General features: G+C 43.9%; 1 long non-coding RNA gene across 1 annotated transcript; it reads right to left on the bottom strand.

The window, feature by feature from the left end:
- Positions 1-5,919: 5,919 nt before the first annotated feature.
- On the bottom strand, positions 5,920-13,186 carry LOC103163906. The gene is made up of 3 exons (XR_003481069.2): positions 13,158-13,186; positions 11,787-11,954; positions 5,920-8,501 (listed from the first exon to the last, which is right to left on the bottom strand). It is a non-coding gene; the product is annotated as an uncharacterized LOC103163906 (long non-coding RNA).
- Between the last annotated feature and the right edge of the window lie 5,600 nt (positions 13,187-18,786).

Below are 18,786 nucleotides of genomic sequence, written 5' to 3' on the forward strand. Positions count from 1 at the left end.
GCTCTCCTTTGAGAAGATCAGATCTAGGTGCTTCTTAAACCATAGGTGATAATTGAACACAGAGATGGAAAAAAAAAAGAAAACAATGTAATGAATTTGAGGCATTTCTGGGAGAACTTGAAGGTGTTGCATCACATGACTTGGGAGCAGACTTGATCTAAACACACAGCATGAACTGTGCACACTGTGCATGCTGTCACACCACACACCAAGGAGCACTGCCTAAAACATTCAGACTCAAGACCATTTATGCTATGAATCACAGTGTTTTTACTGTGAAAACAAACCTCACTTTTATAAAAATGTGATGGTTCAATTGCAGAAGGCTGACTTTTAATACTAGTTAGTGTTTACCAACTGTCATTCCCTAGCAGGGAGGCATTGTGTTAGAATTGTGACAGACATCCTTCTCAGTACGCAAATTTGCTTTTATCTTCATCATTGCTAAAACTACACGTATACTGAAGAACCATTCCAAAATGAATTTCTTTCTAATTTACAAAGACTCACTAGGTTAAGGTTTGTCCCTCGGAATAGATCAACTCCAGTTGGTGCTGCATGCCCAGTCACCAGCTATGTGTGAAACTCTCAACTGAGCTGACAATGGGGATGGGCAGAAAGCCCATTCTTCTGGAAGAATTCTGATACCCAGATACATGATTGGCTGGATCGACACAGCTCTATGGTATAAAAGGAAGCCTTTAAGAAATTCCATGGCCATTGAGATGGCTCGGTGGGTAAAAACATTTTCTACCAAGCCTAAGCACCTAAGTTTGGTCTCTGCAGGAGGTTTGTGCTGCCCTCTCTTCATGGTTCATTGCTTGATTTGACACCTGTAGAGTCCCCTCAGACTGTGTGGTGAGTTTCATTGTCAATTCGACGAGTCTGTGAGGATGTTTCCAAAGAGGCTTAGCTGAGGGAGGACCCACCCTGAATGTGGGCAGCACCATCTCATAAACTGGAGGCTGATAACAATAAAAGGGAGGAAGCCTAAGAACACCCAAATCCATCTCTCTCCACTTCCTATTTCCCCAAGATCCAAGGAGACGAGAAGTCCCAGTTGCATATCCCCACTGCCACCACAAAGCCACCCTTGTGTCTTCACCACCACAGTGGACTGTGTCTACTTAAACAGCAAGCCAGTGTGTATTTCCTGAAGCTCCTTACCAGGTATTTTGTCATAGCACCAAGAAAAGTAATAATCTAATGTTTGCTGCAATCCACGCACCTCCATATACATAGATGAGGTGTGTGTGTGTGTGTGTGTGTGTCTGTGTGTGTGTCTGTGTGTGTGTGTGTGTGTGTGTCTAACATGACACCTGCTCCTTCTTCATCTTTGTCCTTATTCTTCTTTTCCTTCCCTTCCATGCCCAGGTCATAATTTTCTATGAATCAATCTTCTTAAAAGAATTTTTTTCCTCCCTAAGGCAGCACATTTTTGTTTGTTTGTTAATATTCAAATCCTTCTTGAGGCCCCTGGCATTCTGTCTCCCTGGGGAGGGGAATTTCCTCAGCCTCCTTGGTTGCCTAGCAACAGGTCTGCTTCCTGACAAGTCACCACCCCTAGCAAGATGCCAGCTGATATAACAAAGAAAAGGACATTACCTCTTAGAAGGCTCCCTGATCCTTGGTGCCATGGTGACTAGCTGGCTATGGGCAACTCCCCCAACACCCTTTCCCTAATAAGCTTGCTGCTGTGCTCCTTCAAGGATCTTGGGGTGACGTGACTTGTCAAGTTTCCTATTGCTGGATATGGGCTGGGAACTTCAGGTTTAATCCCTAATTCTATCCAGCCCATCACCTTTGTAATCAGACCCATAGTAAACTTCCATTATCATCTCAGAGCCACTGGGGCTGTGTGCAAAACTACATCCATATTCTTGCATGTGCTTTGTATTGTGCTATTACATCCTTTTCTTTAGTCTCCAAAATAATGGGGTGGGTTGTTTTCCTTTTCTTTTCTCCTGCCAAAGCCTTTCTGAAAGGTGCTTTCTCAGCAGTTTCAAGCTTCCCTCTGACATCTTTGGCTCCTTCTGTGCATATTCTCAGAGCCTGTGCTTTGAACCCAGGAGTGGTAACTTGGACTTCATCACAGAGAACAGAGGTGCCCCCAGGTGAGATGTGCATACTGGAAAGTGGCAAAGAGATGTGAACTCCCTTCCTGAACCAACTAAGGAAGGAAGATTGCCCCACCTCACTTTCTATAATCCTGAAACAAAATAGGAGATGAAGGAGAGACACACAAAGAGAAAGAATCAACGCTGCTCTGAAGAAAAAGACAGTCACAGCAGTATGCTAATGCACATAATTGTCATAGTAATACGACAAAAGAATTACATCAATGGACCACACCAATTAGAGGGATAAATATATGTTAACTATGCATAATGCATGTAACTTACAATATATCTGGCATAGGTACAGATGGCTGTAGTGGTTTGAATAAAAATGCTCTGCATAGGCTTAGTATTTGAACACTTGATCCCAATTGGTGGCTCTTTGGGGGGAGGCTTAGGAGGTGTGATCTTGCTGGACGAAATGCATCACTCAAAGCTGGATTTAAGCATCTCATAGTCTTTCCCCACATCCAGTTTGTTTTCTCTCTCTGCTTCATACTTGCATGAAAAGATGTGGTTTCTCAGTTCCCTGCTCCTGCTGCCATGCTGGTCACTCACTGTCACTGCCTGTCACTCACTGTCACTGCCTGTCACTCACTGCCATGCCTGTCACTCACTGCCTGTCACTCACTGTCATGCCTGTCACTCACTGCCTGTCACTTACTGCCATGCCTGTCACTCACTGCCTGTCACTCACTGCCATGCCTGTCACTCACTGTCATGCCTGTCACTCACTGTCTGTCACTGTCATGCCTGTCACTCACTGCCATGCCTGTCACTCACTGCCATATCTGTCACTCACTGCCTGTCACTCACTGCCATGCCTGTCACTTACTGCCTGTCACTCACTGCCATGTCTGTCACTCACTGTCACTGCCTGTCATTCACTGCCATGCCTGTCACTCTCTGCCATGCCTGTCACTCACTGCCTGTCACTCACTGCCATGCCTGTCACTCACTTCCATGCTTGTCACTCACTTCCATGCCTGTCACTCACTGCCTGTCACTTACTGCCATGTCTGTCACTCACTGCCATGTCTCCCTGCCATGACAGATTCTTACTCTGGTGGAACTGTAACCCAATAAACTCTCTTTTGTAAGTTGCTTTTGGTCATGGTGCTTCACTACAACCACAGAAAAGAAACTAACACAATGTCTCATGGGAAAATCCAAGAGTTTGAAAAACACTTGAATGAGTTATTCTTCTCACTACAAGAAAAAAAAAAAAAAAAACCTGACAATGGGAACTTAAGGAAGAAAGGGTTTATTTTGCTACACAGTTTGAGGGTATAGTCCATCATAACAAAGAATACATGGTCCAGGAGAGGCGACTGGTCACACTGTGTGTGCAGTCAGGAAGCAGGGTGAGAGAAGCTGCTCTTCAGCTTGTTTCCTGTTTAACTCAGAAAGGGATTCCAGCCCAAGAAATGGTGTCGCCACACTTAGGGTGGGCCTTCCTACCTTAGTTAACACCATCCAGAAACTCCCCAGCAGACATGCCCAGAGGTCTGTTTCCATGGCAATTCTGACTCTCACCACAGCTCTAAAGAATTGGGGCACACTGAATCAGAATTTGTGTGATGATGAACCATACAGAGCTTGATGTCCACTACAATAAACATTTAACCAGTGGCTGCTTTGCACTTCTGGCATAACTAGTGTGAACTGAGATGCACTAGGAGTGGAAAACTGGATCTCAAAGACTTAGTACTTAGAATATAGGGGCTGGAGATGGGTCAGTGGTTAAGAGTACAGGTTACTCTTCCTGCAGATCTGTGTTCGATTCCTAGCACTACACGGTAACTCACAACTGTCTGTCTAGTTCCAGGGAATCTGACACCCTCTTCTGACCTCCTTGGGTACTAGACACACACATGGTTCACAGTCATACATGCATACAAAACACCCATACACAAAAAATTAAATCTTTTTTGTTTGGTTGTTTGGTGATTTTTATTGTTTTTTATGACAAGGTTTCTCTGTGTAGCCCTTGCTATCCCAGAACTTGCTCTGTAGACCAGGCTGGCCTTGAACTCACAGAGATCCACCTGCCTCTGCCTCCCAAAGGCTAGGATTAAGGGTGTGTATCACCACCACTTGGCCCTAAAATAAATAAATAAATCTTAAATATATATATACATGTATGTATGTATGTATGTATGGCTGGCTGGGTGGTGGTGTTGCATACCTTTAATCCCAGCCTTTGAGAGACAGAGGCAGGTGGATCTCTGAGTTCAAGGTCAGCCTGGTCTACAGAGTGAGTTCCAGGACAGCCAAGGCTACACAGAGAAACCCTGTCTTGAAAAACCAAAATAATAATGATAACAATAATAATTATAACAATAAAGATACTTTTCCTGATGCTGCATTAGCTGGAGTGTCCAGGGGAGCAAACAACAGACAGTGCTCATTGACTCTGACTCTCATGCTAAGAGAAATTCATTCATTCTCCCACATTCTTCCCAAAGATTTCCACACAAGTTGCTCCACAGTTTGATGGTTTAAGTATGAAGGACCCATTTTAATTCCATTCTGTGCGTTTTGTGCCAGAGTCACATATGGTGCCCATTCTTCAGGGTATTCACTGCAAATACAGCAGCCTCCAATGAGAGGACATTTTGGCCAGGAGCCTCTGGAGCACTTCTGCGTTGTTAGACCAGCGTCTCAGATGTGATAGAGAACACTGAGACAGAGATTGCTCCCTAAGGTCACAGGACTTATTCAGTGCAGTGGACAGGCGGGCAAAGAGAGAGACAGACAGCATCATGGCAGGGGGACTCTGAGGACAGTTCAGACCCCAGCTCTAGACACAGACAATGTGGTGGTGTCTCTAAACCCAAGAACCAGAGCCCAGGAGGCAGCAGTGACAGAGGCGGCCCCTATTGTATCTTTCTGAGGATAGAGAAGGTCCCACAGCACAAGCCTGCCAGCAGGCTCCAGCAGGAGGCAAGAAAAGGGTTGGGGAACCAGATATGTGGCCACTAGGATGGATTTTGATGTAAATTCACTTTCCAGGTGAGAGATCCTGGCACCAGGAAGCCACCAGATGCTAACACTAGTTCCTGCAGAGCCCTCCCTTAAACCAGGCACTGCAATGTACTGTAGGCAAAGTCAAGGGTGATGCTTATCACATCAAATTGAAGAAATTTATATGGTTTTCCTCAAACCCATCTTTATTGTGAAACCACCATTGGGGACCTCTAGATGTCAAGGGGTCCCAGCCAATTCAAATCTTCTAGATGTTATTTCTCTTTGGTTAGTGCTTTGTAGGAGAGAACGTACATATATACACAGGAGGAGTGTGAAAGTCCAGGTGTGTGTGTGTGTGTGTGTATGTGTGTGTGTATGCATGTGTGTGTGTGTGTGTGTGTGTGTGTGTGCATGCATGTGTGTGTATGTGTGTATGTGCATGCATGTGTGTGTGCATGCATGCATGTGTGTGTGTGTGTGTGTGTGTGTACATTGACAAGGGGGGAACGTGTGTGTGGGAATGCACATGCACATGCACATGTAAGCACATGTATATTGAAGCCCTAAATTGATATCAGGTGTCTTATTTAGTTGTTCTTCACTGGATTTATCCAGGCAGGGTCTCTCACAGAACCCAGAACTTGTCATTCCAGCTAGTCTGGCTGTTCAGCTTGCCCTGAGAATCCCCTGTCCCTACCCACCCCAGTACTGGGCTGGCAAGTGACCACCACGCCTGTCTGCCTGTCTTTTATGTGGTTTGGAGATGTCCAAACTCTAGTCTTCACACTCCCACAACAGACATCCTATCCACTGAGCCATCTTTCTGGCCCTCTTTTTTTTTTTTTTTTTTTACCACCTTACTTTTGAGATTGGGTCTCTCACTGGGACTTGGAATTCATCCATTTGACAGGACCTCAAATCCTCTTATCTCAACCTCAATGCTAACACATTACCAAGTGAACTATCATTCTAGCCCCATGCTTATTGTTTTTAAGTCACTAAAAAAGGAAAGTAGAAAGTACTAAGACACACAAACGAATGTGTAGCAAATAAAACGTTGATGTTGTCCTTCACATGGGTAGCATTGTATGGATTTTAGGAATTCCCAGATAGTTTCTGGATCCGGTTGCTGAGATCCTGACAGCTTCTGAGTTGGAGAAGAGGGTCACATCTGTTACACTAATTGTGGCTGTTCATGCCACTATATAATTTCACAGCATCTCAGCTTCAGACAGAATGGCTTCCATAAACATACAGCAGACGGACACAACCCAGATTTCTGCAGTTTATTTTACACCAAGAAATTACATTTAGCAATTTCCAGACACATGCTATAAATGAAACTTCAACAGGAAGTTTCACTTCCTCTCCATCTGACCTATATTTCAAAAATCTGTGAGTGGGTCATAACCATGAGCATCTCTTCCCCATGCTGCCATTATTCATTCTGTGCTTTCTGGAGATTATTTTTCTTCCCTGTGACTCAAATGGCCACCAAGGGAACTGTAGTCACTGGGAGACTTTATACAACCCCAAGAAAAATGGCAAATGTTACCAATAGCATGGCCAAATTGTATAGCTGTGGGTCACCTAGATCCATCAGGTTAGCCAGAAAAGGCAGGTCTCTTGCTCCTAGAATGGACATTGCTTTTATATCTACACAATCTTAGGTTTTTTTTAACATCTCATGATATTAACATGACTATCTAATGTAGTTGGCTCTGAGGAAATGGTTCACTTAGAGTTTGGATCCCCAGCACCCAATTAAAATTCCAGGCATGGTATCACATTTGCAATCCCATTGTCGAGGAGGTGAAGAAAGGAAGACCCCTGGGGTTTGACAACCAGCCAGTCTAGACAATCAGTTCACTTCAAGTCCAGTGAGAGACCCTGTCTCAAAACATAAGGTAGACAGTGATCAAAGAATATTGCCTGACATCAACCTCTGACCTCCACATGGATGCACACATACCTGTGTACACATATACACACACAAATACGCAAACTCACATGAAGAAATATCTTGTATATAGAAAATACCTATTGTTTGGATGTAGGCCAAAATTTAAAATCAGGATTAAGATGCAGGGGCCCTTTAATAACTGATTAAGTCATGAAGGGCCCGGCTCTCATCAAGGAAATCAACACCTGTGTGAAAAGACTCAGGGGAATTAGATGAGCTTTTGTCCTTCTGTCATCTACCATGTGAGCACAGAGTCCTTCTGGTGCTACTGTGTAAACAGCAAACAAGCCTTCACCACACACTGAATCAGCTAGTATGTTGGCCTTAACCTTGACCTCAACAGCTCTCCGAACTATAAGAAATAAATCTATGGTCTTCACTAACTTGTTTTGTTACAGCAACATAAATATAATAAGTATTGTTCATGTTTGGGAGAAAGGTGCCATTTCAGACCCTTCTTCAATAAGGTAAGAATCATATATACCAGTTTATGTATACTTTAACTCCAGGCAACAAAAAATATGGGGCATTTCCACATCCCTTACTGGCATCTTAGGAGCTTCAGGACTCAGAAATAGGTCTGACATTGTTCCAAAATGCACATGTGTAGTTTTGTGCCTGCAAAAAAAAGAAGTGCTTACAGTTCTCCATTCCTTCTCAGAGTGGCCTCCACCTCCACCTTGAGGTCAGTGGATCAGGAACTTCTAAGTGAAACAACCATAGTCCCCCTTTTTGTAAATCAGGTGCCACTGGACAGGAAGGGAAGCTGGAAGCTTACTTATGTAGTAAATAAGTTTATTTCATTTAAGAAATGAAAGTTCAAGGGTAACTAGATGCAGAAATAAGGGTGCTACAGGTGCTGGCAGTCTCTAGCAAGAATTTAAAATTTCTGTGGCTTCTAGAAGACAGACAAGATAAATGGCTAAGTGGAAAAATGAGGAAAATAAAGGGTTGATGAGTGCAAATCCTGTGCCTATTCTATTTTTACCTTATTTTTGTTTAAGATAAGGTCTCACCAGGTTGGCCTCAAACTCAGAGAGGTCCACCTGCCTCTGCCTTCCAAATGGTGAGATTAAAGGTGTCACCATGTTAATTTTCAAAAAAATGGAAACACTGAATAATATCTAGCTGTAGAGAGCTGCGTGGAGCCGCGCTTTAAAGATGGCGCTGGCTCCCGCCCTCCGCGATCCCGAAAGCCAGCGCTCTCTTCGAAAAACAACTCCATATATGGCTAAGGCCAGATGATCGTAAGCGCTTGCGTATGTGTTGGACCTATGGACGGTGCCCACGTAGCAATCCAGCGTTGGTGGTCCATGCCTATTTAAGGGCTGGGAGAGGCTTGCCCGAGGAGAGAGATCGCTGTTCAAGGTTCTGAATAAACTGCTTGCAAGAAGAGCTCCGGTGTTGCGTCATTCTTGCTGGTCCAGGCGGTCGCGGCATCTAGCAATTGGCTAGACAATGGTAGCACATGTGTTTAATCCCAGCATTTAGGAGGCAGAGGCAGGCAGATCTCTGTGAGTTCAAGGCCAGCCTGGTCTACTGAGTGAGTTCCAGGACAGCCAGGACAACACAGAGAAACCCTGTCTTGGGGGAAAAAAGTAGCAGTTGGTGAACACGATGTCTCAGTCAAGCTAGACTTTTTTTTCTTCTTTTCCCATCATTTTTCTTTTGGTCTATGCCTGTGTGTGTGTTGTACAAGTATTGTGTTTGCATGCTTTTCCATGTGTGTAGGCACAGGGTGCATACAGGTGTGATTGTACTAATGCATGGAGACCCGATATTAGTGTTTGGAATCATTCTTGATCATTCTTCCTCCTTATTCTGCAGTCTCAGTAAGCCAAGTGGTGTTGGCACACACTTTTAATCCCTGCATTTATGAGGCAGAGACAGGCAGATCTTTGTGAGTTCCAGGTCAGCCTGGTCTACAGAGCAAGTTCCAGGATAGCCAAGCATGCACAGAGAAACCCTGTCTTGAAAAAACAAAATAATAATAATAGCAATAATCCCAGTAGCAGTTTGTCCTGGAGGTCCCCTGTTCCTGCTTTCCAGGGCCAGAAGTACAGACAGGCCACCCAGCATTTACGTGGGTTTCTGGGGATCTGATAATAAAATTGAGAAAACAGATCTCTTTACAATGATGTCTCACCATTTTGGCTTCTTTTGTCCCAAAATTTTTTATTAACATACACACACATCACACATATGTGTGGTGTGTATGTGTGTGTGCAACATGCATTCTTATCACAACTGATGAAAGGATTCTGGATTTAGACTGGTCTACCTAGAATTTAAGTTTTGCTCACTTGTTTATGTTCATGATGCAAGTACACAGACTCTCTGGGCTACTTCCCAGCCCATAGAACAGTAATAATTTTTTTTAAATACCTTATGGGGACTTCATGATATTTAAATTTGATATGTATCAAATGTTACCCCAGAGCCTGGAATAATGAATTCTCATCTAATGGTCTGGAATGACTCTGAAGTCTATATCTTGCTACCAACGAAGCACTTGTAAACAGAAATTCATTTAGGAGATCAGAGGAGATCCCAAGCAGGGTTTTATCTATTAGAACTAATAATAATTGCTTGTCCCAGTGACAGTTTTTCTAGAATAGCATCTCCAGTATTCAAATACCGACCCATCTGTAGACACTCATAATAAATACACGGTTCTATTAAGTCTGTGTTTTTATTTTGGTTTTTTTTTGTTTGTTTGTTTGTTTTGTTTTTTGACAGGATTTCTCTGTGTAGCCCTGGCTGATCTGGAACTTGCTCTGCAGCCCAGGCTGGCCTCAAACTCACAGAGATCTGCCTACCTCTGCTTCCTGAGTGCTGGAATTAAAGGTATGTGCCACCTCCATCCAGCTAAGTCTGTTGCTTTTTAATAAGAAGATCTTTGGGTTTACATTTCCAAGTGGGTAAGGAATAGAGAAATAGTCCCTCTGAAAGAGATAACAAGAGGAGGCCTACTTTGAATTTGAAATCAGAGTATGTGAGATTAGTATCAGTCTTCAATAAAGATATTAAAATCTATTATGGTTAAATTCTACTAAGACAGAAATGGATTTTAAGGTGTACCATTTGAGGCAGAGATTCCACCAACTCTAGATTACACACCCAGGAAAGGAAGTCTTGTAATGGGTCCTACAGACCAATTTATAATGTTAAAACCCATCCGGGTGCTCAGTCGGTAAAGTGCTTGCTTTGCCAACGTGGGCTTCTAAGTATGACTGCCAGAACACAAGTAAAGAAGCTGGGGAGTGTGGCATGTACTTGTAATCCCAGCACTAATGATGTGAACACAGGTGTGTCCCTGGGGCTCACTGACCACCAGACTAGACCACTTGGTCAACTCCAGGCCAGTGAGAGACCCTATCTCAAAAATAAACAAGATGTGGACCAGTGAGATGGCTCAGCAGGTGAAGACACTTGCTATCAAGCCTGACAACCCTAGTTCCATCCCAGGGATCCATATAGTTAAAGGATTGACTCCCAAAAGTTGTCCTGTGTGTGTGTGTGTGTTTGTGTGTGTGTGTGTGTGTGTGTGTGTGTGTGTGTGTGTGTGTGTGTGTGTGTGTGTGTGATAAATAAATCACTTTTTATAGAGAAAAATAAACATGTAGATGGCACCAGAAGAACAGCACCCAAGGTTGATTTCTGGCCTCCATATATATCCACACACATGAGCACCTGCCCATATAAATATGCACAAAGAAATAAAATACCTGAAAAAATGTTTAAATTATACCAGAGCTAACATGTGGGTTTGAGTTTAGCTAGGTAGCAGTATATAAAATCAAAACTAAACATTAATTATTTTAAAAGGAAACCGTGCCACTTTGGAGTGACATTCTTGACTTAGTTTGCTTGTGGGGCTGACTTTCCTTGGGCAAGTTGCATTCATTGACTACACAATTGGTTGGATCATGTGGTAGTATTTGAGGGTAATGCCTTACTCTAGCACATCTGACTAAGTACATTTCGTCATAGTCTGGAGAAAACAGACCCTTGCAAAGGCTGTGCAAATCTTCATCAACCAGAGGAAAATCGTTCTCATATTCAGTCTGATGCCTTGGTTCCAGGTCTATAGCTGGAAGTTTCTGTCCCAACCAGTCCCGCAGCCGTTTAGTCCTAAATAAATACACTGAGGCTTATATTAATTACAAACTGTTTGGCTGATGGCTTAGGATTCTTACTGGATAGCTCTCTCTTAATTATTAACCCATAACTATTAATCTATGTATTTCCACATGGCCTTATCTTACCAGAGAATGCCCAGGCGTCCTACCTTCCCAGTAGCTACATGGCATCTCTCAGGCAACTCACTTGCTCCCTTCCTCTTCCCGGCATTCTCTTAGTCTGGTAGCCCCACCTATACTTCCTGCCAGGCTAAATCCTGCCTATCCATTGGCCAAAACATTTTTATTCATCAACCAATAAGAGAAACATATATTCACAGAACACAGAAGGACATCTCCCATCACAGGACTCTTGCTACTTACGTCAAAACCCCAGTCTGTGTGAGTTACTGATTCCTCAAAGGTTTTAGTTCTCCATTCGAATGCTAGTTTCCAAGTCCTATCTGAATCTTCAATGACCTTGGTATCCACCCCAGTGTCACCTCACTTCTCTGTTTTTCTCTCTCTTTCGGAAGCCTGAACTCAGGGACACACCCTTGACCCTGTCATACCAGATGGTCACCTCTCTGAAACCACAGGCCTGGAGCTTCCTACCTTCTGATCAGCTCACATCCGGTAACTTCTCAGACGTCATCTTTGACTGCTCAGCCTTCCCTGGTCTCTGGAGTTGGTTCTCTCCTGACCTGTGCCTCTACCTACACTGCAGGTCTCTCCTCCAGCAGATCACCCCAATCCACTTCACCCAGAAGAAAAGAGAAGCACCTAGAAGAGGATGCCAGTCAGATCCTTCACCAAAGCTGCATGCCCACCCGCTTCCCTTTTGTCTCTTTCCTAAAGACTCTCCCCATCAGCATTAAGCACGTCGCATTTTCACTCCTTGGTTTCCTTCGTTACAGCTTGAATAGGAAAAGTCCCCCATAGGGTCAGGTGATGCCATGACTAGTGATGCCATTTGGGGAGGTGGAGGACCTTTCAGGAGACAGGGCTTAGCTGGAGTAAACAGATCACTGGGGTGTGCCTGTGAGGGTTGGAATTGGTCCCTGGTCCCTTCTTTCATGTCTACTTCCTGTCCATCGTTAAGTGAACACACTCCTCCATATGCTCCCATTACCATAACGAACGAAAGTAAAAGCAGTGGACTGAAGTCTAGGAAACCATAATCCAAGTTCTTCCCTTAAATCATGTCTTCTGTCACATATTTTGCCACAGTAATGAGAGGAGTCGATAACAGACTGCCTTGTAAGTCAAACCAGAGGCAGGGGAGATGGCTCAGTCAGGAAAGTGCCTGCCACACAAACATAAGGATTTGAGTTCGATCCCAGCCCCCACGTGAAAGCTAAGCAGAGCCAGGCACTTCTATAACCCCAGCACTGGGGAGCTGGAGGCAAAGATCTGGGGGTTGCTGGCCAGCCTGCCTAGCCAAAGTAGTGAACTCTGGATAAGCAAGAGGTGAGCGACGCTATCTCAAGAACTAAGGTGAGGAACAATAGAGTATGGCACATGACATCAACTTTTGGCCTATGTGTGCGAGTGTGCATGCACACACACACACACACACACACACACACACACACACACACACGCACGCACACTCAATACTCACTCACTCACTCACTCCCCAGTCTCCTCTATTCCCAACACCTTCCTTCCTCTCCTGGAGAGTTATCTTGTCTCCCCAGCTCCCAGATCCCTCATTGCAAGCCAAGATGACAAAATGGCTGTCACTAGAGCCACTGGGTGGAGTTCTGTAGGACAGTGTGTCTTACCTACAGGCAACATTTCCTGCTACAAACAATTCCCCATCCTTTTTCTATAATGCATGCTCCATCTTGGTGTTAATAGTTTGTCCCTCTATCTGTCTGTCTGTCTGTCTGTCTGTCTGTCTGTCTCTCTCTCTCTCTCTCTCTCTCTGTGTGTGTGTGTGTGTGTGTGTGTGTGTGTGTGTGTGTGTGTGTCTGCACCTACCTTCTCTTTCTCCTTCTTCATCTTAGACTCCTCCAACCTAGAATAGAGTCTTGCATTTTTCTGGAGCTCTGTCCTGGTCTCTTCCTTCAGCCCGCTCTCTTTCGACCTGAACTTCTTCACTTCCAACTCCAAATCTGGCCACCCCATCACTCTTTTTCCTAACTGCTGCTTCCTGCTGGCTTCAGACAGCTGCCTGCACCCAGACACCTCCCCTGGAGCTGCTCCTGCAAAGTCATCATGCTCAGACCCAGTCATCCTGCCCCAGACTGACTCATCATTAGTCCCTCCCAGTTCAGCCCTCCAGCCAGCATCCTCAGAGTCCTCGGCTAACCCTTCCTAAGGCTCCCATCTCAGCTTCAGGGCTGCCTCCTTGTGCCAGCTGTGCTTTCACCACCCAGTTCAGCACAAACCTTAAACTAGGCTGAGGCCTTCCTCTCTCGTCCCTCTCAGATCTGATCAATGGCCAATTCTCTTAACTCCACTTTAGACACACATTTCCAAGGAGACCCTTTCCCTCTGGGTGCCTGTCCTCTTTCCTGCACCTCTGAAAATTCCGGGCCACCAACCTTTCCTGAGTCAATTCTAAAATATCCCTAACTTGTTCTTAGTAAGCTCATCATTGTTGTGGCAAAATACCCAAGATAACCAACTTTTTTAAAAAATTCTTTATTCTTCATAACTGCATACAAGTACACAATGAAATATGGCCACAACTGTGTTTCGTTTCCCTCTGCAATTGCTCCTATATCCCCTCAACATGTCCCCCTCTCAACTTTATCTTTTTTTTTTAATTACCATTAAGCCAGTCCAGTTAGTGCAGCCCGTATGTGCATGGGAATAGAACCATCCCCTGGGACATGGGATCCTACAAGTGGTCACGAGTGAAAAATGACGCTGCCCTCCCGCAATGACCTGTCCATTAGGCCCCGCCTCTTAAAGGCTTCACCATTTCTCACCGAAGTCTAGAGAGCAAACCTGTAGAACAGGAACCTTGGAAGGATATTCTGGATCCAAGATGTAGCCCTGGTCCCCTGAGCTCTGTATAGTTCTTGGGCTTCACTCCAACTCATCCTAAGACTTGACACTGCCTGAAGATAAGATGCAGACCCTGCTCATGCCCACAGGGCTCACAGCTCATGGCCCACAGGGCTCACAGGACTCCACTGACCTGTCCCTTCACCCCTCTGCACCAGCCCAGTCTTACTCTTCCTGTAGTGTACTTACTCCCTTAGCCTTTGCACTTACCCCTCCACTTACGCTGGGTCTTCCTTCAACTCTTGGAAAGGTCCCCACAAACACACACTATACCCTGCTCTCTTTGCCTCTAGCCCTTACTTGGGCTCAGCTTATTTTGTCACGTCCTCCACACCTTTCTGTAGTGAATTCACCAGTGTTGCTTCTCCCCACCTCAGGTGCTGTTCTGTGTCCTAACTCTGAACCCATGAATATCCTACTGTGGCTACTTGAAGAGGAGCAGCTTATACAGAAAGGCAGGTGGGCAATCTCCATCTACACTGTAGATTCTACAAGGCTGTTGTGCAAAATAACTGTGTGTCTTAAAGAGCAGACTATTTTTTTCCTCACATTTCTGAAATCTGAAATCCAGCATCAAGGTTGAGTTCAGGTGAGAACTTTTCCTGGCTTAGAGACAGTTGTTTTTCCTCCGTGTCCTCATATGACCCTCTGTGCAGGGAGGGGCGGGAGTGGAGTTGGTCTTTCTTCCTGAGGACACAATCTTACAGCATTAGGACCTGACCCTTGGGACCTCATTTAAGCTTTGTTGTGTCCACAGATTCCCCTACCCCATTGAAATCCAGCTATACTGAGAATTGTGGCTTCAGCAGACAGATTTGGAGGAGGGACACAGCTCAGTTGATGAGTTCTAAGTGCCATCAGGCAGTATCAGGGTACCATGGGCACCAGAAGACAAAAAGAGGCAGCACAGAGAGGGAGTGGGTGGGCCCACCACAAGTGGAAAAGCTCTCTGGGAGGGGTCTAAGGATGTTTCATTGCAGACACTGTCCTTCACAGACCTTTAAAAGATCTGGGCATGATGGTACATGCCTGGGACCCCAGTATTCCTGAGTGGAAGCAGTGGGAGTGTGAGTTCTAGACCAGCCTGAGCTATATAGTGAGACTCACTCTCAAAAAATATATTTATTTCTTTATTTATTTTAGTTAAAAATAAGAAGATGACGCTGGGTGGTAGTGGCACACACCTTTAATCCCAGAACTCCAGAGGCAGAGGCAGGTGGATCTCTGTGAGTTTGAGGCCAGTCTGGTCTACAGAGTGAGTTCCAGAACAGCCAGGGCTACACACAAAAAAAAACCCTGTTTCAGAAAACCAAAACCAAAAAGAAGGGGGTGGGGGTTGCTGGAAGGATGACTCAGTGAGTAAGGTGCCTGCCATCAAACCTAACGACCCAGAACCCATAGTATAAAAGGAGAGAACTTTTTCCTTTAAGCTGCTCTCCTACCTTAACATGGGCACTGTGACAAAGTGTCACCTCCCCCACCACACACATACATTAAATAAACATGGAATACAGAGCTGAGGACATAGCTCTGTTGGTAGAGTACTTGCCTAGCATGAACACAGCCCTGGGCTTGATCCCCAGAAATGCATAAACTGCATAACCTGCACATTTGTGAACCCTAGCACTCTGTGGGATCAGAGTGCAAGGTCATTCTCAGTTAACACAGAAGACAAGCCATCCTGGGCTATGTAACAGAAGAGAAGCCAGCCTGGGCTACATGAGAACCTGTGAGAGAGAACAGTCACTTTTGGTTGTCTTTAGCTACACAATTTGTTACAGATGTCCCCAGGAAATCCTATATTTCCATGACCTCATTCCAATCAGATATTCCCACCACGTTTACTCTGCCCTTTCTGGAATCTGTCTTGTATTTGGCTGGGTGGGTTGTTAAAAATCATTCTATCCCTTGAAGTACAAGCTCCTGAGGACAGGGACGCTGCCTGTGTTGCCTACTGCTGTTTTACTAGTTACACAGAAAGGGCTCAATGCATGCATGGGAGGTGGAAGAACCTATGGTCTACTTTGATAATGTGTGGCAGCAGAGTTGTTAAATTCTAGACAGAGCCGTGAAAGCATGCAGGAAAGACCTTCCCTGAAGAAGGAACTCAGTCTTCTGACAGAATTAAATGAGACCAGTGCACAGACCCCAGATGACACCCTTCTGGTCCCTGATGCTGTGACCCTATAGTTTGCAGTTGTCCTAGCAACTTGAACATTGGTGCCCTCTGGTGACAGTAGTTGATTGACTCTTGTTCTAAATCTAAATGTTCCTTAAAATGGACCAAGTGCTTGATTGCTGTATAGTATTTTAAATTATGGAAGAAATGAGTTTTGTCCAGAAATCAGCACCTAGACCTATAATCACTCCAAATCCAGATGCCAGCATAAAAGCACAATCAATAACATCCAGGACAACATGTCTCCACCAGAGCCCAGCTATCCTACCATAGCAGGCCCTGGATATTCCAACATAGCTGAGGCACAAGAAAAAAAAACCTTAAAACCAACTATATGAAAATGATAGAGGTCCTTAAAGAGGAAATGAATAAATCCCATAAAGAAATCCAGAAAATACATACAAAAAATTGGAGGAAATGAATAAATCCCTTAAAGAAAGGAAGCCAATAAAACTGCTCAAGACCTGAAAATGGAAATAGGAATTTGAACAGGAACTACAGAGACAAGCTTTATCAACAGAATACAAGAGACGGAAGAGAGAGTCTCAGGCATTGAAGAGTCAATAGAATAAATGGATATATTGGTCAAAAAACTCCTGACACAAAACATCCAGGAAATCTGGGACCTTACGAAAAGACCAAACCTAAGAATAATGGAAACAGAGGAATGAGAAGAATCCCAGCCTAAAGGTCCAGAAAATATTTCAACAAAATCATAGGAGAAATTTTTCCTAACCTAAAGAAGGAGATGCTTACAAAATTACAAGACGCTTACAGAACAGGCTGGGTAGTGGTAGTGCACACCTTTAGTTCCAGCACTTGGGAGGCAGAGGCAGGTGGATCTTTGTGAGTTCTAGGACATCTTGATCTACAGAGTGAGTTCCAGGAGAACCAGGGCTACACAGAGAAACCGTGTCTCAAACAAACAAACAAAAAACAAGTAAACAAAAAAGAAGCATACAGAATACAAAAAGAATATAGAACACCAGAAAAGAAAGTCCCCACCACATACTAATCAAAACACTAAACATACAGATCAAAGAAAGAATGTTAAAGCTACAAGGGAAAAATGCCAAGTAACATATGAGGGCAGATCTATTAGAATTACACCCAACTTCTCAATGAAGACTCTAAAAGCCAGAAGGTCCTGGACAGATGTCTTGCAGACTCTAACAGACCACAGATGCCAGCCCAGACTAGAGTACCCAGAAAAACTTTCAATCCTGATAGATGAAAAAAAAACAAGATATTTCATGAAAAACAAGATATTCCATGACAAAGTCAAATTTAAACAATATCTAATCATAAGTCCAGCCCTACAAAACATACTAGAAGGAAAATTCCAACCCATGGAAGCTAAGTGCACCCATTAAACCACAGGAAATAATCTCACATCAGCAAAACCAAAAGAAGGGAAACACACACACACACACACACACACACACACACACACACACACACACACATCACAACCACCACCAACAACAGGAATCAACTATCATTTGTCATTGACATCTCTCAATATCAGTGGACACAATTTCCCAATAAAAAGATACAAACTAGTAGAATGGATTCAAGAACAAGATCCATCCTTCTGCTGCATATGAGAAACACACCTCAACATCAAGGATAGATATATATCACCTTAGTGTAAAGGGTTGGAAAAGATATTCCAAATAAATGGACCTAGGAAGCAAACTGGTGTAGCTATTTTAATATTAACAAAAGACTTCAAACCAAACTAATCAAAAGAGATGGAGAAAACACTACATACTCATGAAAGGAAAAATTCAAGATGCCATTTTAAGCCAGGTGGTGGTGGCACACACCTTTAATCCCAGTGTTCTGGAAGCTGAGTCAGGCAGATCTCTGTGAGTTTGAGGCTAGTGTGCTCTACAGAGAGTTCCAGGACACCCACAGCTAAACAGAGAAACCCTGTCTCAAAACAACAACAACAACAACAAAAATGACATTTCAGTTCTTAACATTATACCCCAAACAAAAGGGTGCACATTGTTGTAAAGGAAACACTACTACAGCTTAAATCACATATTGACTGTCACACACTGATAGCAGAAGACTTCAATACCCCACTATCACCAATGGACAGGTTATCCAGACAAAAGCTAAACAGAAATACTGGAGCTAAAAGACATTATAAACCAAATGGACCTAACAAATACTTACAGAACATTTCACCCAAACACACAAAAAATTAACTTCTTTTCAACACCACATGGAAGTTTCTCCAAAATTGACCACATATTCAGATGTAAAGCAAGTCTTAACAGATACAAGATAATTTAAATAACCCTCTGCATGCTATCAGACCACCATGGATTAAGGCCAGATATCAACAGCAATGGAAACCACAAAAAGCTTACAAACTCATGGAAACTGAACAACTCTTTAATG

This window comes from Cricetulus griseus (assembly GCF_003668045.3).
Source record: "Cricetulus griseus strain 17A/GY chromosome 1 unlocalized genomic scaffold, alternate assembly CriGri-PICRH-1.0 chr1_0, whole genome shotgun sequence".
Classification (NCBI taxonomy): Eukaryota; Metazoa; Chordata; class Mammalia; order Rodentia; family Cricetidae; genus Cricetulus; species Cricetulus griseus.